The following is a 23,076-nucleotide window of genomic DNA, read 5'->3' as shown; positions in this document are numbered from 1 at the left end:
GGTGCAGATCTCATTGGCTGGAGTCTGACATTTAGGAGACTGGATAGAGGTCTTGTAGACTGTCTCTGGCATAGCTCTACTGAGGGAGATAGAGAGTCACAAATCTTACTCAAGGAGAGGTTTTTACTACTCAGAGGGAGGAAGTTTAAAGAAGGTCCGTTTCAATGCACATTGCAGGTACTGGCTGTGGTCTGCTAACACTTATTCAACAAATACAGGAAGGGTGTTTGCATAGAGTTCTAACTTGGCCTGGAAACCCAGGTCTTGCAGCATCCAAAGTGCTCTAAACCGAGGACTGCTACCTCCCGAAACACCGACATATGGCTCTGAGAAGCTAGATGAGGGACCGATGCCTAGAGAACAGTGTCCCAGCCCCTGGTCTCACAGCGCTTTCAATCTTCCCGTCTTGACCACCATGCATATATCAAGAAACATCTCCCCTGCTGGAGAGCGCCAAGTGTTGTGCTTCCACCCAGCTCTAGAGAATCAGGCCCAGCGTGCACATCTGGAAAGCAAGAGAGATTTCCCTGGGGTTCGGGTGGGGATGATGTGGGCTGGTTTATTGGCAAATTCCTCCCTTGTCGCAATTACATCCTTCGTCCTTTAAGTACTTTACAACAAGCTGCGCGCGCGTGCGTGTGCGCCGTGTGTGTGTGTGTGTGTGTGTCCGATGAGGATCACATTTGGAGAAGGATGGAGATGGCTTTCCTGTGCCTGAGTTCACCAGTTGGTGTGGCTTGTGCCTGGTGTCAGTTTTCTCATCTGTAAACCAGGAAAAAAGCCCATGCCCAGGGGCCTAGGACTGTGATTAGGTGGTGCCAGGGGAGGATGGGGAGCGTCTTATCCTGTTACCGGGAGACCCTCAGTGCGCCCAGGGAACTCCGCGGCGCCGCGGGGCGCGCAGGGGTGGGGCCGGCGGAGGCGGAGACGCCCGCTTGGCGTCAGCGAACCAGCGCCCGCCTCTCAACGGCCAATGACGAAGCGCCTTACAGCCCAGGCCGCGTCGGGAGTGAGGCTGCGGCGAGTGAGGCGCTGACAGGGACTCGCGGGGGCATCTTGCACAGACCCCTGGACCACGCCGCCATCGCAGCCTCCTGCCCAGTCCACTCTCTGCCGCTTCTCCTCGACATGGAGGCGAGGCCGCCGCCGCCGCCGCGGGGCTTCGAGCAGCGGACCGGGCGGCGGCCCTGAGGGGAGCGGCGGGCCGAGACGCCGCCGCGGTGCTGAGGCGGAGCTGCCGTGCGCGTCCCCCGCGGTCCCGCCCAGCGCCGGGCTCGGTAAGCGTTCGCGCCTGCCGCCGTCGGGAGGGCTCGGGAAGGTGGGGTGGCCCGGCCGCGCGTGGGAGCGGTCCTCGGATCCTGTCCTGGAGGAGCGACTCCGGCTTGTGCATCCTGGCACCGTGGACAGGGGGAGGGGGTCCCGGAAACGTGCGGGACACAGACAGGCTGGAACTTTGCGGACGTCCTCCTCGGGCCCGGGCCAGGGCGCTGCCGTAGTTCATTCTGAAAGAAAAAACTTTGAGCGGCGAAAATGATATTTGCTCAGGTCCATTTAATGGAAGGAGAAAGGTGGCTCACGCAGTGACCATTCCACCCCCCACCCTCCCCTTAAAAACCCTTCCTGGTCCTACTCCTAGGCCCCTCTCTGCCACCCATTCCCAACTGTTGTATATGCTTAAGAAGGAAAATATGGACTTAAGCTACCCAGAATTCAAAACCAGCCATTTGGGAACGCACATCTCCTCTGTTTACTTTCAGTAATTCTTAAAAATTGCCACGGGCGGGAGGGGGGAGTTAAACCCCTAATATTTCCTAAAAATAACAACTACAGACGCAGAGATGATCCTGATATATTAGGATTTTTATTGTTGTCAGTGATGATGTTTATACGACAAGAAAAAAATGTTCCAGACCCTCTTAGTGTGATACCTGCCGAAGCCCTAGGCTAGGATAAGGAATCCCTGTTGAAAACCAGCTTCATGTCCCCGGATATGGCACCACTTGTTACCTGCTAACTCTTGAAGCAGCCAGAGAACCAAAAGATGGTGGATGAGGATAGACTGGGACAGGTTGAACATCTTTCTGTCTGGAGACTCCTTTCAAAAACGTAGATCAGACATTGTCATTTGTGCGCTTAAAAACTCCCTTACTTTCCTTCCTCCACAAGATGGAAGAAAACCCACATGTCTTACTATTTCCTACAAGGCTCTTGACAGTCTTGCCTGAATGTAATCTTTGATGGTTACCTCAGTCCTCTCATTGTCCTTTCCCTTCGACCCTGTGTTTAGCCATTCAGAGCTGCTTGGCCGCCCCCTTCATATTTTGGGAGGTTTTTGTTTTCTGAGTCTCCCTTTCTTCTCACCTTTTCTTGTCAGGTCCTAGGCCTTCCTTTATAATTCTTTGTTTGAGAAGCTTCTTGGGGACAAGGCTGTGTCCTGTTTAAGACTTCCCTGTTAGAATTCGTCCTGGTTATCTTGACGGTCCTCAGCCACTTCTCAAGAGAAATGTTGACTAGTCTTTTCCTGGCAGCCTGTTTGGAGTGTGGGCTGCCCATCCAGGACTTGCATACTCTGATTCCCTATGTCTCCATGTCCATCACACCCAGCACCCATACATAGTCGTCAGGGAGAAACTGGTAGGCTTTACATCTTACTGGCTTCTCATCTGCCTGACTGTCCTTTGAAAGGCCAACAACTCCTCAGTTACTTTTTTCCTCTCTCTGCCCCAGTGGCCTGACACATGGTGGGATCCAGGAGACTATTGACTGGGTACCTTTTAGCCACTGATTTAGTATGTGGGTGAATATAGAACCAGAAAAGCAAACCCCTTGGTTCAGTGCATTCATATACCACCTATTTGCCAGGCACAGTACTTGAGATGCAAAATGAAAGTGAGAAAGTCATATTCTTATCTTTGAGAAGATTACAGACCAATGAGGGACAGGTGGATATAAACAGTTACATCATAGGTGCTAGTAGAGTAATAATAATTGCCATTTTCTGTGTGCCTGTGACAGGCTATATAATACATGCCTTACATGAATTATCTTGTTTAATCTTTTCAGTAATTATACTCATTCCTACTCTGCAGACCTGAAGTTGACTGAGTACATGGGAGACTAGTCAGAATCTAAATCCTGACAGTGTTTCTAGAGGCTCAGCCTGGGTAGTCTAGAAGGGCTTTCCTTGGAGGAGATCTTGAGATCCTAAAGGAGACATCTGGACGTTAGGGGAGAGAGAGACAACACAAGCCATCTGGGAGGAGGAAAACTCTGTCTTAGGAAACTGGGAAGAAGTATAGCTGTCCTAGAGGGACAGAACAAGGTAGGATTAGATCAGAGTGAAGGCTTCTATTGTTGTGTTAGGGTCGTTTGGAGGCCTTATGGAGCCACATGCTCATTGATACCTGTGCAGTTTAGGAGGCAGTGGCCCAGACCCACAAAAATAGAATCACATTCTTTTAGACCCAAAGGATGATTATTCCTTGTGAGAGAGATTCTTTCTCAGTTTGGGAAAAGACAAAACATCAGAGATGAAAATTCTATCAGTCAAAGGAAATGTAAAGAAAGAAAATCTATCCTCTTATCTCCTAACACCTTCCTAAGGATGGCTGGAGTTGCTGGCATCTTTGTTCTTTTATAAACCCTCCTCCTTTATAAACATCTTCTCCTCCCTCTGTGGCTATACCAGTCACACCTTACTCTTTAAATGAGCACATGTTTAGAAAATCATTCCATATTGGCATAAAGTATTGCTTATTTTTTGTGTTGACCTTTCTTTAAAAATTTTTAATTAAAAAAAAGTATGTTTTTTTTTTAACCTGCATGTATGTCTGTGTGTGGCTTGTGTGCCTGGTGCCTTTGGAGGCCAGAACAGTTGTTGGAGACACTGGAATTGGAATCATAGACCACTATGATCTGCCATGTGGGTGCAGAGGATGAGCCAAGGTCTTCTGGAAGAATAACCATTGACATTTCTTACTTTGTTATACAACTGTAAAATAAGCTGTTTTTAATCTTTACATAGGACTATTATATGTATTTGTAACTAGTCTTTAAATTTTGTTTCTAGGTTTTTCTCTTATAAGAATACAATGAACATTCTTTTAGATACTTTGTTATATGTTCATAGGTACAATTATCTCAAAAATGTATTTTAAGAAATGGAACTACCTGATCAAAAGTCCTGTGCATATTTTTATTTTCAAACATACCAACAAGTTGCCGCCTCTTTGAGGTAGTGCTCATTTGTTTTCTCCCCTAAAGTGTGGCTCAGTATCCAGCAGAATTCCCTGCCAAGCTTTTCCAACAGTCCTATGCCTGTTTCCCTCCCTCACTCCAGCCTAGCTCAGAAGGAGTCATATGATTTGTGTAAGGAGATCAGAACTTGATGATGGTGGTTTACTTTCTGCAGTTCTGGTGTTTGGTGTTTGCCTAGTACCATTCCTGGATGACCACAGACACCATCAGTGTGTAAACTTTGTTGCATTACCTTTACCATCTTTATGTGGGGAAATGAGATGCAGGCTTGAGTTTCAAGCAGGAAGCTGGCCAAATATAGAATCTTGTCTTTTTCCTTTGGTACAGGAACTAGTAAGTGTTCCAAATCTCAAAACGGAAGAATTTTTTTTCCCTTTGGTCCCGGGTGCAAAAATAGCAGTAGTGAAACACAGACTTAATAAAACCAAGCAGCAAACTGACAAGAGAATCTACTCAATAAAACTATATTTTCTCAATTCACATTCATTTGCATCAGTGTACTGACATTGATGTTATTTGTAGTCAGTACATATATTCTGAAATTTTAATATATAAAGTGATATTTACTCATTTTGTGTCTTGTTTAAGATGTATTATTCCATTTAGTTTGTGAAGTCTGTTTTATTCTTTCTTTTCTTTTTACAGTTACTTTTGGATGATTTTATTGTCTGATAAAATCGTTTACCCCTCAAGAGGGCCTGCTGAGTCAGGATTATTTTAGTGATGAAGTTGAGCTAATTTGCAGTACTATCACTGTTTCTTGCCATTCTAGCATTACTGTCACAGTAAAGACAAATCCTTTATTTTTATTTATTAAAAAATATGGCCAGGCGGTGGTGGCGCATGCCTTTAATCCTAGCACTTGGGAGGCAGAGGCAGGAAGAGTTCTGAGTTTGAGGCCAGCCTGGTCTACAGAGTGAGTTCCAGGACAGCCAGGGCTACAGAGAAACCCTGTCTTGAAACCACCCCCCAAAAAAACTCAAAAACAAACAAACAAATATATGTGTGTGTACAGGAGCTAGAGAGGTGGCTCAGTGGTTAAGAGCTCTGAGTGCTCTTGTGGAAGGCCAGAGTTAGTCTTTAGCACCCACATAAGTTGAATCAGCCACCTATGTAACTGCAGCTCCAGCGGCTCTGGCATCTCTCTTCCAAGGGCACCTGCAGTGATGTCCACACATGCAATTAAAAATAATAAAAATAAAATGTTAAGAAATCAAGAGTGAGCACTGTTCTTGTAGAGAACCAGAATTCGGTTATCAGTGTCCACATCTGTCAGTTCTCAGTTGCCTGGAACTCCACCTCCAGGGGATTGGACACCTTCTGGCTTCTGTTGAGTGGACATATGCACATGCACACAATATCTTTTAAAATTAAATAAACACAAGGTGGCTGACTCCTAAGAAATGACACTTTCAGGTGTCCTCTGGCCTCCATATGCACAGCCATATGTGTAGTTTTATACTTCCACACATACATGTACACAGAGAAGAGACTCCATTCCTTGTCCCCCTGTGGGCAAACAAGTCAGGTTACCATTTGCTTCTTATCTTGTGATAGTGTTGTTGATGACCTGTGTATTAGTCAGAGTTCTCTAGAGGAACAGAACTTACAGAATGAATCTCTCTGTTTACACACACACACACACACACACACACACACACACACACACACACGGTTTATTAGAATGGCTTAGAGGCTGTGGTCCAGCTAGTCCAACAATGGCTGTCTACCAACAGAAGGTCCAAGAGTCCAGTAGGTGTTCTGTCCATAAGGCTGAATGTCTTCAGCTTGTCTTCAGTATGTGCCAGAATTCCAAAGTAGTAAAGCTCCAGTGCCAGTGAGGGAACAGACTTGCTAGTGAGAGAGAGAGCATCAGGCAGAGTGAAAGCATCCATCTTCCAAGTCCTTTACATAGGCTGCCAGCAGAAGGTGTGGCCCAGATTAAAGGTGGATCTCCCTACTTCAGATGACTTTGTTAAGAAGTTCCTTACAGGTGTACCCAGCCACCTGGGTTTTAGTTAATTCCAGATGTAGTCAAGTTGACAACCATGTAGGTGTGTGTGTGTATTAAATATATTTATATATGTCTATTTTAATGCCAGTTTTTGTGAGGCTTAGTAGTACATAGCTATAATGCCCACACAGAGCCCTCAGAGATTGAGAAAAGAGTATTGAACGAGGCTAGCCTGGACTACAATTAGCCAACTTTTTGCTGCCTAACAAAAATATTAGAAAAAAATGTCTGGCCAATATCTTAAAGTAAGGTGGCTATCTTTTTCATTTATTATTTTTTTATTATTGTATGTGTGTGTATGTGCGCCTACTCTCTGTTTGTTCAGTGTATTCATGTAGGTACTTGAAGTGGCCATGGCCATGAGAGCCTGTTAGAGCCTCTATAGCAGCAGTTCTCAACCTTCCTAATGTTGTGATCTGTTCATTCAGTTCCTCATGTTGTGGTCACCCCCGGCCCAAAAGTATGTTGTTGTTACTTCATAACTGTAAGTTTGCTACTGTTATGATCATTACATAAATATGTGATGTGGGAGACGCACAAGTTGAGAGCTGGTGCTGTGGAACTAGAGTTCCTGGCTGTTGTGAGCAACCTGGTATGAGTGCTGGGAACTGAGCCTAGGTTCTCCACAAGAGCATAGAGTGTTCTTCCCTGTAGAGCTGTCTCTCTAGCCCCTAGAGTAATGAATGAGGAAGTAACTGCTTTTAAAGTTACTTTGTTTTCATTTTTAAGTTATACATTTGTGTCTGTGTATAGGTATGTGCAAATGAATGCAGGTGCTGACAGAAGCCAGAAAATGGATCCCTGGAGTTTTGGGCAGTTAAGAGCCATCTGATGTTAGAGAGGACGGATAAGCTGTTTGATATCCATGGGAGGCCTACCCTTTTCAGGGGAGAAGGGGAGGAGGGGTATATGGGTGATGTGAGGAGAGGTATGGTGAGAGGAAGAGACTGGGAGGAGAAAAGGGAGGGAAAGCTGTGTTAGGAATACAAACGATTAATATTTTAAAAAAGAAAGGACAGCCAAGACTACAAAGAGAAGAAACCCTGTCTCAAAAAAAACCAAAGGTAGGGGGTATTGATTGTCTTTCTGTGTGCTTATTAGCTATTAGTATATGTTACTTGAAAAAAAAGTCTCTTCAATCTTTGTTCATTTTTAGAAACATGATTTCTTTTATTATTGAGTTCCTATGCATTCTCAATATGTTCTTTTATTAGGTGTATGATTTGCAAGGACCTTTCCCACTGTTGAAGGGTTTTGTGGATATAATTTATTGGATATATGGGTCTAACAGCAGAGTTGCTAAGCCTGACACTCACCTCTGTGTTTAGTTTGCCAAGGCCTGTGCAACTATTTCCCAGGTCCATGCCTCCCTGGTATGACACTCCTGTGCTGCCTGAGAATGTCTGTATCTCCACATCTTTGTCAGTGCTTACTCCCTTTAGCTTTCAGCTTTAACCGTCTCAGTGGGTATGAAATAGTTTGATTTATGGTTTGATTTACAGACTAAGAATACATTGTGGTTTTGTTTCATCTTTTAAAGAAATTCTCATCATTTTACACTTGAGGAACTTGTAAACAGGATTTTATAATCTGATAAAAATGCTTTACATCTGTTTCTTTAAAATAAAGTTTCTATGTGGTGACCTAGTGAAATAAAAGTCCTGTACATTAATTATCAGTAACAGTTAAAACCACTTAAGGGACTTTAGAATGAGGGGTCAGACTGACAATCTTAAGATAAACCATACCAGCTCTAAATTTGGCATAACTAAATCCTTACTTCTGTGCACAACAGGCTAGGAAGAGCATGGCATCATTCATGAATATTCTTGTTTCCTCCTCCACAAATTAAATAACTAAGCTTCGAGGTGTAACAGTTTGAAGAGTGTTACTAACTATGATATGAGAAATACTATAGAGCAAAGCAAGCCCGGTGACTTCAGATGTATGTCAGGAGAAAAGGAGAAGAACGTCTACATACTTAAAAGATTAGATACCAGCTAAGTGTAATGTGTAGACCTTATTTATACCCTTGTAAAAAGGTATTTTTGAGGCCATTAGAAATAACTCGTATAGCCTTCAAAAAGTAGATGATTTTTAAGGGATTTAAATTTTTTTACATATGATAATAGTATTGTTATATTCTAAAAGATTTTCTGTCTTAGAGATGAAAGCTGAAGTCTTAGGGATGAAGCAATATGTTTGGAAGTTGCTTTACAATATTCAGTGTATCTGAATGGTTATAGATGAGCAAAGAATTGCCATATGTTAGTAATTATTAAAACTGGATAATAGGCATAAAAGGGTTTGTTCAGTGTGTTTGTTCCTGTAGGCACATGTGTATGTGCACGCATCTGTGGAGGCTAGTCATCAGCTTGGGGGTTGTTCCTCGGGTGTCAGACACCTTTTTAAAATAATTTTTTATTGTGCATTTACTTATTTTATATGTGCACACTCATGTGCCATGGCATGTGGGCGGAGGCGAAAGGACAACTAGAGGGAGTTGGCTCTTTGTTCCACCGTGTGAGTCCTGAGGATCCAGCTCAGTCAGGCTTGGCAGCAAGCACTTTTACCTGGTGCACTCTCACAACTCCTCACCTTGGTAACTTTAAAAGATTGTATTTTATATTTGGGATTGTGTGTGTATATACCCATGCCCAGGCGTGTGTGTGTGTGTTGGGTGGGGGGGATATGTACATGTTGAGTACAGGTACCTAAGGAGGCCAGAAGAGGGTATTGGTTCCCCCGGACATGGATTTATATGCTGTTGTGAGCCAACTGATGTGGCTATTCCAAACTGAACTTTAATTGCCTGCAGGAGTAATATGTAGCTTTAACCGCTGAGCCATTTCTCCACACTCTCAACACACACACACACACACACACACACACACACACACACACACCACACCTTGCTTTTAATTTTTCTTTCTTTTTTTTAGTTTTGTTTTTTGTTTGTTTGTTTGTTTGTTTTTTGGGACAGAATCTTTCACTGTAGTCCAGTCAGGCTGGCCAGCAAACTCCCAGGATTTTCCTGTCTCAGCCTCCCATTACTGAGATCATAAATGCACACACACCACCTTTTTAATGGTCTCTGGAAATCAGACTGAGGTCCTCACGCTTGCCTGTCAGGTACTGGCAGATAGTAGTCCAAATGAAGAGTTTTAATAGATTTCAAACCCGTTTGGTAACAAGTGACATCTTCTAACTAGTTGTTAAGAGTGAGTGCATCAGAGAAGATGGACATTTACTAGGCCAATTAATTTATTTTTGTGGTTCTGGGGTTCTGTTATTTTTTAGGGCAGGGAGGATATGAGATGGGGTTTAGGTATGTAGTCCAGGCTGGTCTTGACCTCACAATTTTCCCACCCCAGTCTCCTGAGTGCTTAGATTGCATGTATGAATCACCATACCCAAATGTGTGTAGGGAGGGGTATATGTGGTGTTGTGCACATATAGGTGTTCAGAAGCCAACGTTGGGTGTCTTCTGCACTCTAAATCATTTTTTAATGGTCTCACAGTAAACCTGGAGTTCACAGATTCAGCTAGGCTAGCCAGCCAGTGAGCTGCAAGCATCCATCTGTCTCTGCCTTCTCAGTGCTGGAATTGCAGACACATGACACTAAGCCCTTTTACATAGACACCAGGCTCAGGTCCTTACAGCTAATGTGTTCTGTAGCAAACACTGTACTCACCACACCACTTCCTCAACTCTGTATCCAGCTTTTTATTTAGAGCAGAATGTTTCTGTTACTGAATGGTAAGAAGATGCCATACCACAGGGCTCCTTCCCTTTGGAAAGCGTGTTTACGTTGCCCATCATAACCAAGCATTGACTGGAAATCAGACTTCTGCACTGCTTTGCTATGGAATACTAGAGTGAGCTTTAAAAGGATGGCAGTATAGTTTAGCAGTAGAGTGCTCGTGTACCCACGGTCTTGGGTTCAGTACCAACAAGGAAAGGAGAGAAAAAGGGAGGGTACATTTTTAACAAAAATGAAAATTTTTTTAATTTCATAAACCACTATCTTTATGTTATTGTTGAGTGTGTTTTTATATGATGTAAGTGTGAAGAGAGGTACACATGCCACAGCACACGTCAAACAACTATGTGGGGTAAACTCCTTTCTTTATATGGGTTCTGGAGCTGAACTTGGGGTATCAGGCTTGCATAGCAAACACTTTACATCCTGGAGGGTCACATGAAAAATATATTTAAATTTTTTTAAATTTTATGTGGTTGTATATTTTGCCTGCATGTTTGCTTCTACACCCCCTGCATGCCTGCAGAGGCCAGAATAGGGTGTCAGATCCCCAGGGCATCAGATCCCCTGGAGCTGGCAATTATATTTGGAACTGATTTAGTGTGAAGGCATGGTGATGCAGTTGGGACACATCGACAAATATTACTAAGCAGAAAAAGTGTTAATAGTTCCAGATTTGGGGGCTGGTGGTAGTCCTTTAATCCCAGTACTTGGGAAACAGTGGAAGGTGGAACTCTGTGAGTTTAAGGCCAGCCTGGTCTACAGAGCAAGTTCCAGGACTACCAGGACTACACAGAGAAATTGTCTCAAAAGACAAAAACCAACCAAATACAAATAGATCCAGGTTTAGGACTTTGGAAGAGCATTATTGGTGAGTGGAGCTTCTGTGTAAAGGAAGAAGTTGAAATCCAGCTGTTAGGAACTGTGCGTGTGGTTTCCAAACATGAACTGATTGGCTGATAAGTCAGTTAAGAAAATGCCTTCCAAGTACTGTTGCTGGATTGATGGGGCAGTCTCAGGACTTCCGATGTTCTAAGGGGCTTTCTACATGGATGCTTCTGTTCCCCTCGTTCTTGATGTACCTCTGGTGATACATACATTTCTCCCACTTGGCGAGGAATGAGACCTATCAGTAACTTGGCACCTTTGTCTCTGCTGTGCCTGTGCCATGGCTACCCTTCAGTGTTCCCTCCTCTTGGCTGGGCCATCTCAATTTGTAGCAAGTCCTGAGTTCACAATGGCTCCCAGCTAGAGCTTCTCTATCCCGAGTCTCAGTGTTAGCTAGAGAGGGTCTCTTGAGTCCTCAAGTCTGAAAGCCTCATAGCTGAGAAGCGGGCCAAGGTGTTTGTGGCCTGAGATCTTGCTTCTAGTCTGTGGGTTCAAGAAGATGCATTAGTTTCTGTAACAAGCACTCAGAGCTACAGTTTTGCCTGCTGGTAGTAGTTGTCACAAGTGAGTGACTAAAGTGAGTAGCACATTCAAAACAAAAGGAACATATGGGTTTGGTACTGTTTTTACAAAAATTTTTGCATTTTAAAGTTATACATGTTTAAATAATTAATACTTATAATAAAATATGTAGAGAATTAGAGTAAAGGATAGTTCTCTTTTCCCCAGCCTCCAGCTTCCCCTTTGCAAAAGCATCCTTAGGAGTCTGTGAAGAAAGCTCAGTCAGCAAAGCCCTTGCTGGGCCAGCATCGAGACCTCACTTCCGTCTTCCTAAATCTAGGTGGAAGAGCCAGGCAGGCATGGTGGCACTGGCAGCCCTGGCACTAGGGAGGCAGACAGGTGGGTCTGCTGTCCTGCAGGTTGCTTGCCATCATTCATATTTAGTTTTCAGAAGTTAGGCTTTGAGGGAGTTCTTGTGGAACCGGCAGTGGTTAGAGCAGCCAGTTTTGTGTGGATTGGATGCTAGGAGGGGCTTTTGTGTATGGAAGGCTGTAAATTAACTTAGAAAAATGGCAATAAAATCAAGGTTTTTTTTTTTTAAGTCTTATTTAATGGTAGTTCTAAGCAGTAACTTTGTATAGAAATAGGAAACCTTTCATTCTTTTTCCATATTTTGTCTTTCTTCACTCTCTTAAATAAATGTTAAAAATTTCACAGATGAAATTCTTCCAATTCACTTAGTCACTGAACTGAACTTCCCAAGTTGTTTAAAATACGTTCATTTATTTATACATTCAAGTCCGGCAAGCACAGCCCGCACTTGCCCTGCTAGAGTGAACCACCTTTAGTCTCCGTAAGAGTTGAGCAATCTGTGACTGTAAGGAAGGAGTTAAACCTGCAAAAGCAGCAGAGCGAGTTTTGTCAGACCAGTGCTTTTTGTTGGTTAGGTCTGAACACACAGCTGAAACTTAGAAAAGTATTAGTGCTGTAACCTTGATACTTTTTTTTTTTTTATCACTCACAGCTTGTCTCCCTGGGTCATAATGTCATTCAGCTTTGGAGAATAGTTTTACCAACTGGAAGAGTCAAGGTTATTGGAGGGAAAAGCCTGCCCATGATCAGTACAGCAGTAGGGGTTCTGAGACTGAGAGGAGAGAGACGGGACAGGATGCTCTGCTGCTAGGATACCTTGACTCCCAAGGTGGCTCTGTTTATGTAGAGTTCTGAATGTGGCACCCAGTGGTTGTGCCGTGTGCTTGAATGAGCACAGAAACTCTCTTCTTTACCTTCCTGGTTTAACAAAGGGAAATGTAGAAAGGTCTTGGATGGGAAGAAGGGAAAGGAATTGGGTAAATTAGTAAGTTAAATCGGCTGCATCCTGAACAAGCTTCTCCTACACGGCACACTGGCCTGTTTATCTTTACCTCTCTAGTCTCTCCTCATTTCCCTCAGGCCATTTTCTTTGACTACTCTTGGGCTTCCCAGAGTCCATCACCAGCCTTGTGTTTACCATACACATTCTTGGAAGGACATGAGTATGTCTATGGCGTCATGTTTCTTGTGAATTACAGGGAAAAAAGATTATCCTTAGATCAGATCTGGTGGATAAACAACCACCTGCTTGTTTTCCCCGTTGAGGTGTTTCCCAGACACCTGCATCAGTCTCAGGACTGACCTGTTTTCTAATCTCTGTCTCGATAAATGGAACAACCCATCAATGACACCAGAATTTAAATGTTGCTATTGATATCATTGTTAACATGTTATGGTTTTGTCTCTCAGATTGGCCTGCTTTGGACCATTTCTCATGTCTGTATGTTCCTTACATCAGTCTGCAGCTAGCTATGACCTACACAGTCTCTCACTATTCTTTCCTTGTTCCAAATTCTCGATTGCATGCTACTGAAGAGATCTTTCTGGTTTCTTCATCTAATCATAAGTAATCCGTGGTTTAAGTCTAAAAGTCTTCTTTTTTTTTTATTCAGTTTGTTTTTCATTCTTATTTTTAAGCAGTTTTAGTGAGGTTGGTTTCTGTTTCAGTGATAAAACATTCTGGCCAAAACTTGGAGAGGAAAGGCTTTACTTAGCTTACATGTGCACAATATAGTCCATTGCTGAGGGAAGCCAAGAAAATAACTCAGGCAGGAACCTAGAGACAGGAAGTGAAGCAGAGGCTATGGAGGAATGCTGCTTTCTGGCTGGCTTTCCATGGCTTGGCCAGCTTCCTTTCTTGGATAACCTAGTGTCACCTGTCCAGGGGTGGCAGTTCCCACAGTGGCTGGGCTCTTGCAGATGAGTCATTAGTCAAGAAAATATCTCACAGACATGCCCACAGGCTAGTCTGATAGAGGCAGTTTCTCAGTTGAGGTTCCCTGTTTGCCAGGTGAATCCAGTTTATATCAGGTGACAAAAACCAGCATATGAGTTATAATGGTATGCATGAAATTGTATGTTAAATGTGTGCGACTGGATGAGGTTTGGTATGTGAAGATTGTAAAAGACATGTCCATCACCTGCAAAATTGTTCTTGTGTGTCACTTTTATTTTTTGACTTTTATTTCTGTAGTAAGAACACATAATATGAGATCTGCTACAATATTGCTGACTGCAGAGATCAAGCCGTTATAACAGCTCTGTACAATCAGTTGGTACTACACAGTTTCAGTGAAAGATGAGTTCTTCCCAGAGAAGAAGTAGTATTTACTGTCTGTTAGCACACTAACATAACTGTCTAGCATAATACAGAGTCAGGCACCAAGACTGAAAAGCGTAACTGTAAATGTCTGCAGATATGGTGTTAAGATGGAATTATTTTTAATTATTTTGGTGGGCCTAACTCAAATACCCTTTTAAGTGACGGAAACTGTAAAATTTCTACAACCGTAGTCTACGGTTAATTAGAGTTGTAGAAGTTTGACCTCAACATTGGTCCTGTGTTCTGTTTCTTTTCTTTTTTTTATGTTTTGTTTATTTTATGCTTATGAATATTTTGCTTGCATGGATGTATGCGTATCACATGTGTGCCTGGTTCCCACAGAGCTGAGAAGAGGGCATTGAGACCCTGGAACTGGATTTACAGAGGATTGTTGAGCCACTATGTGGATGCTGGGAACCAAAGAACTCAGGGAGAGCAGCAGCACTGAGCCATGTCTCAAGTACCCTGCGCTTTTTTTCTGTCAGGTTATTTTATCAAATTGTGTGGTAGTCCATGTACTTGTATGATAATCCACATAACATATAGGTTAACTATTGGTCTCAGAAGGAACTTCATGGTCTACAGTTTTGTGATACATAATTGTACTGAGGCATGCATGGTTTGCATTGCTGTGCATTGAGCTTGACGGCAGCAGAACTGAGCTCACTTACAATGAGCCTTGGTAGCTCCAGTTAGCATCTGATTCTGCCTTTTATACTTGATCTTTTTGGTCAATAAGGTCAAAAATAATATTTAAAAAGATTTAATCTCTACCAGAAGAAAAAAAGTGTCTGAAGGGATCTTGTGTTATCAGACTAGATTTAAATCACAAATGCTGCCCAACAGTACTTGAAAACTTTGACTTTTTAAATTTAATGTTTTTATTTTGAGCTAGGATCTTGCTATAAAGTAGGACTTGAACTTTCCTATCTTGGTCTTCTGAGAGCTGGGCTTACAGGAATGTGCCACCTATGCTCACTTTTCTGTTTGTTTCTTTCTTTTTATATTTGTTTATTTTATGTATATGATGATTTGTGTGTATTTTACTTTATGTGTTTGGCCTGCATATATGTATGCGTACCATGTGTTTACCTGGAGCCAACAGAGGTCAGAAAAAGGCACCAGATCCTCTGGAACTGTAATTACTGAACCACCATGTAAGTGCTGGAAATCAAACCCAGGTCCTTTGCAAGAGCAGTAACTGCTCTTACCTGCCAGGCCATCTCTCCAGATCCCTAACTTGACTTTTATGACTGTCTTAATGTCAACATTGTGTTAGTCTCTTTCCTACATACAGTAAATTGCTCTTTCGAGGACAGAGGTATGGCTCTTACTTGTTTTTCAGGATTTTGTTTGTTTGCTTGTTTGTTTGATTTTACTTTATTTCAACTCTTAAATGATATTTAGTAAGTATGAGTGAGTGGTTTACTCCAGTAGAACCATATTGACCTCACCCCCACTCTGGGCACTGTAAGGTAAATGAGCTAGTATTCTTTCCTTTTTCTTAGTTAAGATATCTCTCAGTAGTCCAGGTTTGCTAGCACTCAAGATCGTTGCTGCCTCAGCCTCCCCAGTGTCAGGATTCCAGGAGTGAGCCACTACCCAGCTTGACCCAATACTTCTAAAGGAAGCTGCATGATCTAACAAGCGTGTGACTTCCTGGTCAGTACTCTTTTGGAAAAGATAACTCTAGAAAAGTTTTAAAGTAGTATTTAAAGAAGTAGATAGTGAAGCCGGGCAGTGGTGGTGCATGTCTTTAAGCCTTTAATCCCAGCACTGGGAGGCAGAGACAGGTGACAGAGACAGGTTCAAGGCTAGCCTGGTCTACAACGTGAGCTCCAGGACAGCCAGAGCTATACAGAGAAACCCTGTCTCGAAAAACTAGAGAGAGAGAGAGAGAGAGAGAGAGAGAGAGAGAGAGAGAGAGAGGAGAAGTGGATAGATCTTAACTTGCTACTGAAGATGATTTTAAAGTTGTCTGCTAATATTTTTTTCAGATAGTAACTTAGGAACACTGTTTGGGGGTTGAGACCATGCTCACTGGGCTCCATTGCTGTGGACCTCTGGTGAAGTATCATGTGGCAGAAGAACCTACTTATCTCACGGCAGCCAGGAAGCAGAGTGAGGGCGTGAGAGCGTATCTGCCCCAGTGGCCTTTCTTCTTTCCTGTGTTCCAGCTGGAGCTCTAGCAAACAGATGCCTCCCAACACCTCTGTGCCGAGTCTTTTCCCTTGGTTGCTACCATGGCGGTGATCTTGGAAACCCTGTCATCACCACACCCAAAGCTGTGCTTCAGTAACTCCCACATGTCTCAATCTATTCCAATTGATAAGCAAGATAAACTGACCCTCTCGCAAAATGCACTGATCTCTTGGTTATGTCCTTTGCAGCAAAAACAAAAACTAGAAAATGTCTTACCTCTTACTTGTGCTTTAGGGACCGTTCACTGTTGACTACTTAGTTGTCATATTTCTTTGTCTCTTTCAAAGAGGAATGAATATTTTTTCAGACTTCTTTTTAGTAATCTGACATTTTAAAAAAGATTTTTTTTATGTTTTGTGTATGAAAGGTCTTCCTGTATGTGTGCCTGGTACCCGCAGAGGAGAGAAGAGGGTGTCAGATCTCTGGAATTGGGGTTATGGACGGCTATGAGCCACCACGCAGGTGCTGGGAAGAGCAGCAAGCATTTAGAACCACTGAGCCATCTTTTCAGCCTCTAACTTGACCCTTGTTTTGTTTGTTTTGTTTTGTTTTGTTTTGAGACAGTTTCTCTGGCTGTCCAGGAACTCACTCTGTAGACCATGCTGGCCTCAACTCACAGAGACCCTCATGCCTCTGCCTCCCGAGTGCTAGGATTAAAGGTACGTACCACTACCAACTTTCCTTTGGTTACTACCTTTTTTATTTTAAATAGTCTAATTATTTTTCAGAATGTTCCTCATTCCAAGTTAGTTTGATGTTTTCTTACCAATAGATTTGAGGCTTTGTTTTATTTTTGCTTCTGTGTATTTGCGTGCTTGTGCAGGTACTCACAGAGTCCAGAGAGGTTGTTGGATTTTCCTGGAACTGGAGTTAACAGGCATTTGTGAGAATCAAATTCAGGTCTTCTGCATGAGCAGTGCTTTCTCTTAACCAGTGAGTGAACTCTATCCCCTCATGAGTAGATTTAGATCATATATTGTTGGCAGAATACCACAGACATGGTGTGCTTGTTACTGTATTATATCAGGAGGCCCATGTCCATTTGTGCCATTATAGACATTAAAATTGGCTTCAATTTTATCACATGGTCAAGATGTTGTCTGGCAAGCTTTTAAAAAGTTAACTGAGAGATGTTTTTATGCTTATTAATAAGTAAGTAATACTTATTTTGTGGGGGTGACACTTTGAGGTTATATAAATTGCCTGTTTCAAATTCTGACCAGCAGATGTTAGTATCCATCGAGGGTTTGTGACTGAATCCATTATTGCTATGGTGGTAACCAGATGGCAAATTAAAAAACAAATTAATCATTCTTCATTCATTTGACATTTCCCACGAGGAAAAGCTTTCACTTTGTCTTTTAAATTTTGTAAAATTACCCAACACAGCTTCCTATTTTATTTTATTCCTTTTTAAACTTATTTTGATGATCAAGTTGTCCCAGATTTAGCCAGTGGTGACCCTTTCCAGCATGTGTCCTTTTGTTCATGTGTTCATTTTATTTATTTGTTTGTTTATTTATTTATTGGCATAACATGATTTTTCATTCTCATCTTGTTCCAACTCAACCATTTCTTTAAGAAACTCTGTTCCTTTTAGAAAATATAGTTAGGCATCAAATCTGATACGTGCTTCTTGCAATTGGGATGTGATCTCCCTTATATCCTGAGCCCTGAACTACAGCTTTGTTGTTGTTGTTGTTGTTGTTGTTGTTGTTACTGTTATTGTTGCTGCTGCTGCTGCTACTACTACTGTTGTTGTTGACAGGGTTCATTTACTCTATACCCTAGGTTGACTTAAACTTGTAGCAATCCTCCTGCTTCAGCCTCCAGGTCTGAGTCACCATACCTGGCTATGAAATTGTTTTACTAAATTCCTGGAACCAAATTTATGGAGGTGACTGAGTAACAGCCCAGCTTACCACCATTCAAAGCTTGGTATTGCATAGTTTTCCAGAATCAGGACGCACACCATGCTGCTGTGCAAGACCAAGTGGAAGGTCACTAGGATGGCCATAAGGCATGGAGCCAGAGACAGACGTGAGTGGGGCTCATTTTTCTATAGTGATGGTAAGATGCTGGGTCTGTGTATGGACATTATAATTTGATTTGTGCATGCCCTCAAAAACAAAGATGTTAAGAACAAATGACTTTGCCTCTAATTTTGTCATCTGCTTTCAAGGTGCCAAATGATTAATTACAGAATATTAAGATTATTATGAATAGATATGCATGCTGGAATATACATGTGCATATACATAAACACAAATACCTTTCTGTTTTGGGGGGTGGTAGTTTTGAGACAGGGTTTCTCTGTATAGCTCTGACTGTCCTGGAACTCACTCTGTAGACCAGGCTGGCCTCAGACTCAGAAATCCGCCTGCTTCTGCCTCCCAAGTGCTGGGATTTAAAAGCATGCGCCAACACTGTCCAGCTCACAAATACCTGAAAGCCGTTTTCCACAAAAATAGTTCTAATTCCACTCTAATCCTATAGAACTGTTTTTCCTGTTTCTTCTTTTTCAACTTTGACAGATATGTCTCTCATCCTTTTCACTATACTCCCATATAGATAATCAGTCTTCTGTCTGTGAAAACCAACCCATTGCCCCACCCACAGAATGTTCCTTCAAGTTCCATAAGCTATTCTTTACTTTGCATGATTCCAAAATGCAACATTTCTATTACCATTGCTTAATTAAATAGCATTGGTCCCCAGATTACTGAAATAAATGATTTGTAGAGGATGACAGTGCAGCTCAGTTTACAGAGTGATTGCCTAACATGCACAGAGTTCTAGGTTTAATTCCCAGCCACATATAAAACCAGGTATATGGCACATTGTAATGTCAGCACTGGAACTAAGGGATGGAGGCAGGAGGATAAGGAGTTCAGGGTCATTTCAACTACATAGGGAATTTAAGACCAGCTTGAGCTACATGAGACCCTGTCTCAAAACCAAAACAGAAGATAACTTGTGATCAGAAACAACTCAAATTTTAAAAATTCATCTGACCCTATAGTAGCTGGCTAATGTGTTCTGAACATTACTCAGTTAGAGCTAGTCTAGTTTCTTTTAAGAAAACCATAGTCCACACTTTTCTCAGCTAAACTTTATATAGCTCTGCATTCATCCTGTCCGTTTATTGGGATGTGTGGTGGGGGCAGAAAGTGAGATGATCAATGTACTTTTAGTTCTTTAGAACACAGGGGTTGCTCCAGCAGTAGTTCAAGGAAGTGCTGTGAGTCCTGCTTTAAAAAGACCTAGGATGGAGAAGGAAGGAAGGAGGGAGGGAGGGAGGAAACCTTGGTGGCTGTACTTTATTTCATTAAAACTTAGAAATATAGGTGAACCACTTTAGGCATAGTGACTCACAGCTGTAATCTGGTGTCAGTGTATTTGTCTGTTGCTGGGATAAAATCATACAAAAAGCAACTTAGGAAGGGAAGTTTACTACATTTACAGACTAGAGTCCATCATCCAGGGAAGTCAGGTCAGTAGCAAAACTAGGAGCTTGGAGATGGGAACTGATCCAGAGGCCATGGAGGAATGCTGCTTACTGGCTTGCTCCCTGTGACTTGCTCAGCCTGTTTTCTTAAGTAACCTCTGCCCATCTGCAAAAGAGTGGCACTGCCTGCAATGGGATCGGTCCCCCAGTGTCAATCACTAATCAAGAAAGTACCCCACATAATGTTCACAGGCCAATCTAATGGCAATAATCCCTCAATTGAAGTCCTCTCTTCTCAGGTGTCACAGTTGACAAAACTAGTGAACACAAATCTTGGGAGATATTTTGGGTTTGAGGTTTGTCAAGGCAGAAGCACAGCTCTCGTTTCCAAGGGGAGAAAAGAGAACACTCGCTCTGGAACACAGATTTAGGTCATCCCAAGTTCCATGTTTCAATATGGAAACAGATTCAAGTTTTTATAGTAACAGAACGAAGAAAGCTTCTCATATACTGGTAGAAACATTGAGTGAGTGCATACAGCACAGAGGAGATTCTCATCTATAAGCCCAGATGCTATCTGAAAGTGTTCTTAACCCTTTAGTAGATAGAACTAGTGTTTTATTAAATTAATGCTTTCTAAAGCTTTGTTTGTTTATTTTATCTGTTAGGATATTAGGTTCAACGTCATTTGTAATTTGTAACTTTATATGTTAGATTTGACACGAGGGGGCACAAGGAATAGCTATTTTGTCAGTTAACAGTAGCCCAAGATAAATTGCAATTAAGCTCTCTGCCTGCAGCCTTTCATTCTCTCTCTCACTGAAATTCTGATCAGTCAACCAGCCTTTGCAGACACAGCTTCTGTCTTTGCTTGCTTTCTATGGCTGTGATCAAGACCGTGACCAAAAGCAACCAAGGGAGGAAAGGTTTTATTTGGCTTACAGGTTACTGTCCATCATGAAGGGAATTCAAGGCAGAAACTCAAGGTAGGAACTAAGGGGGAATGCTACTTAGTAAAAGAGTTGCTAATGCCATAGATGGACAGACAGACAGCAGCATGTCAGGGGTTCTGAGGAAGAATAAGGCCCTTATGGTAAGTCCTTTCTCATATATTTTAGAGGAAATGCCATGTGATAAATGGGCTGTCTGTAATCCATTCTTCCTGTCTTTGGTTCCTAGCAGGCAGGTGGGAATGGAGTCTGTTAGTCTGGGACCTGTGAGCAGAACCAACTCTTGAGAGTGGTGAGAGCAAGAATTTAGGGGAAAAAAGTCAATGGAGGGTTTTACAAAATGGGATGGACCTAGCTACATTTCAGACTTTTGTTTCTATTAGATAGGTATGTGTGGGGGGGGGGGGTGTAATTGCCACCCTCTTTTCTCTGCCTTAGTGCCCCCTTTGAACAGCAAACCTGAAACCTTCCACCTAGCATTTGACATGTGGAAGCAGGAGGATTAGGAGTTCAAGGTTACCCTTAGTTATGTAAGAAGCTCAAGGCCAACCTGAAGCCCCGTCTTTACAACAAACAAGATGAATGCAGTATAGCTTTTGTTAGGAAATTTTAGTGAGTATATTGACTATTTCATAACTTGGAAAAAGCTTCCATTTTGATATTTCACAGAAGGCCCTTCTAGAACATATAAGAGTATGTGTGGATTCAGGTGTTAGTAGCATGCAAGTGTACAGGAAAGGTACTAAAAAGCCAGTGAACATTTTCCTCATTTACATGTGATTCATAAAGTTTGTATTAGTACAGCTTGTATTATTGTTCTTTTAAAGATTGAAACTAAAATCATAATTCCTACCCCAACCCCAAAACTAATGTGGACTTTTCCACCAAGGACCACACAACTTTCTCAACAACTTTTCTTAGGACAGGACATTTGCTGACGATTGTCGTGTGCAATAGGCACATTAGATCAACTTGAATTTTTATAAATCTCTCTCTCTATCTCTTTCTTAATTAAGGGAAGCAAAAAGCTGGTTTCCAAGGATACGCATTCTCTTGTGCTGGTTTCAGATTGTTGTAGTCATGGAAACTAGGCTAGTAAACTCATTCTTGGCAGCTTCTGGCGTTGGTCTGATCTTTTCTTTAAAACACATTACAATTATAATTTAAAATAATACATTTGGGGAAGGTTAGTGCCTTATGAATCCATGTCATCCCTGAGGGGGATTGGGAATGTTGCTGAGTTGGTTTAAGGAAGTTGGTTAAATAGTAACAAGTGGCTAAATGATTAAGTAAGAAGTGGTTATATGTAATTTAAACAGAAGGCCTACTGGGAAGAAATTAACATTTAGTTTTTTTAATTTATTGTGTTTTATTTGTGTGTGCACATGTGTGCGTATGTGCTTTTTTTGTATGTGGTGTGTGGGGGAGGGGGATATGGTATATTTGTGGTGTGCTATGTAGTATATTTGTGGTATGGGGTGGGGTGTGTGTGTGTGTGTGTGTGTGTGTGTGTGTAGGCTGGTGGTTGATACAATGCATTTCCTTGATTGCTCTTCACTTTAATCAAAAGGCAGGATCTCCAGTCACACCCAGAGCTTACAGATAAAGCCATTCTCCCCTCACCTAGGTAGAAATGGTTACTATCTATCTAGAGTTCACAGAGGCATGTGACAGCAAAATATCTGATAGGAGCTGTTCCAGGTAGCCCTGGCTGCTTTGCTTGAAGCTAGGGTAGTCCACTGTGATAATTCAGTCCCGTGTCTGGAATGTTCAGCCTGGCTGCAGCTGGTGTGAGACTAGTCCTAGGGCTAAGAGGGTGGCAGTTCTTTTGCTGAAGGTAACTGGAGCAGTGAAGGGGATCCAGTAGCTGCCACTTAGGGAGTCGGGCTGTCCACTCTCCTCCTGCCTTTGCTTATTGGTAGGAAAATGAATGTCAGGAGTGCTTACAATAAGAAGTTAAAGAACTAATCCCAGCACTTGGGAAGCAGAGGCAGGCGGATTTCTGAGTTCAAGGCCAGCCTGGTCTACACAGTGAGCTCCAGGACAGCCAGGACTACATAGAGAAACCCTGTCTCGAAAAACCAAAAAAAAAAAAAAAAAGAAGAAGAAGAAGAAGTTAAAGAACTTATCACTAACATCAATGGTGGTTTTAGCAGTGCTTAACACTGCCCCGTGCCCTAGGGAGAGATGTAGTCTTGTGTCTGCCTCACCCTTATGTAAAATCTTTTCTGTAATTGGTAGTGGAATCTGTGAATGTGGTGGAATTTTACTGTAGGGACTATATTGCATTGCTTCACATTAAAAGAATTTTACAAGTGTAATTAAATTACTAGTCAGTTTGCTAAAAGGAGATTGTC

The 23,076-nt window shown here is 42.2% G+C and overlaps 1 protein-coding gene across 1 annotated transcript in view; it reads left to right on the top strand.

Annotated features, from left to right (window-relative positions):
- Window positions 1-996: 996 nt before the first annotated feature.
- Window positions 997-23,076, top strand: part of Ptpra (protein tyrosine phosphatase receptor type A) — a 106,185-nt gene continuing 84,105 nt past the window's right edge. Inside the window, exon 1 of the mRNA XM_028754378.1 lies at window positions 997-1,277. The gene's annotated coding sequence lies outside the window, so the exon portion shown is untranslated. The remainder of the gene's footprint in view (window positions 1,278-23,076) is intronic.

Source organism: Grammomys surdaster, unplaced genomic scaffold, assembly GCF_004785775.1.
Source record: "Grammomys surdaster isolate TR1022 unplaced genomic scaffold, NIH_TR_1.0 129, whole genome shotgun sequence".
NCBI classification, from domain to species: Eukaryota; Metazoa; Chordata; class Mammalia; order Rodentia; family Muridae; genus Grammomys; species Grammomys surdaster.
This window is presented reverse-complemented; position numbering and strand designations above follow the sequence as displayed.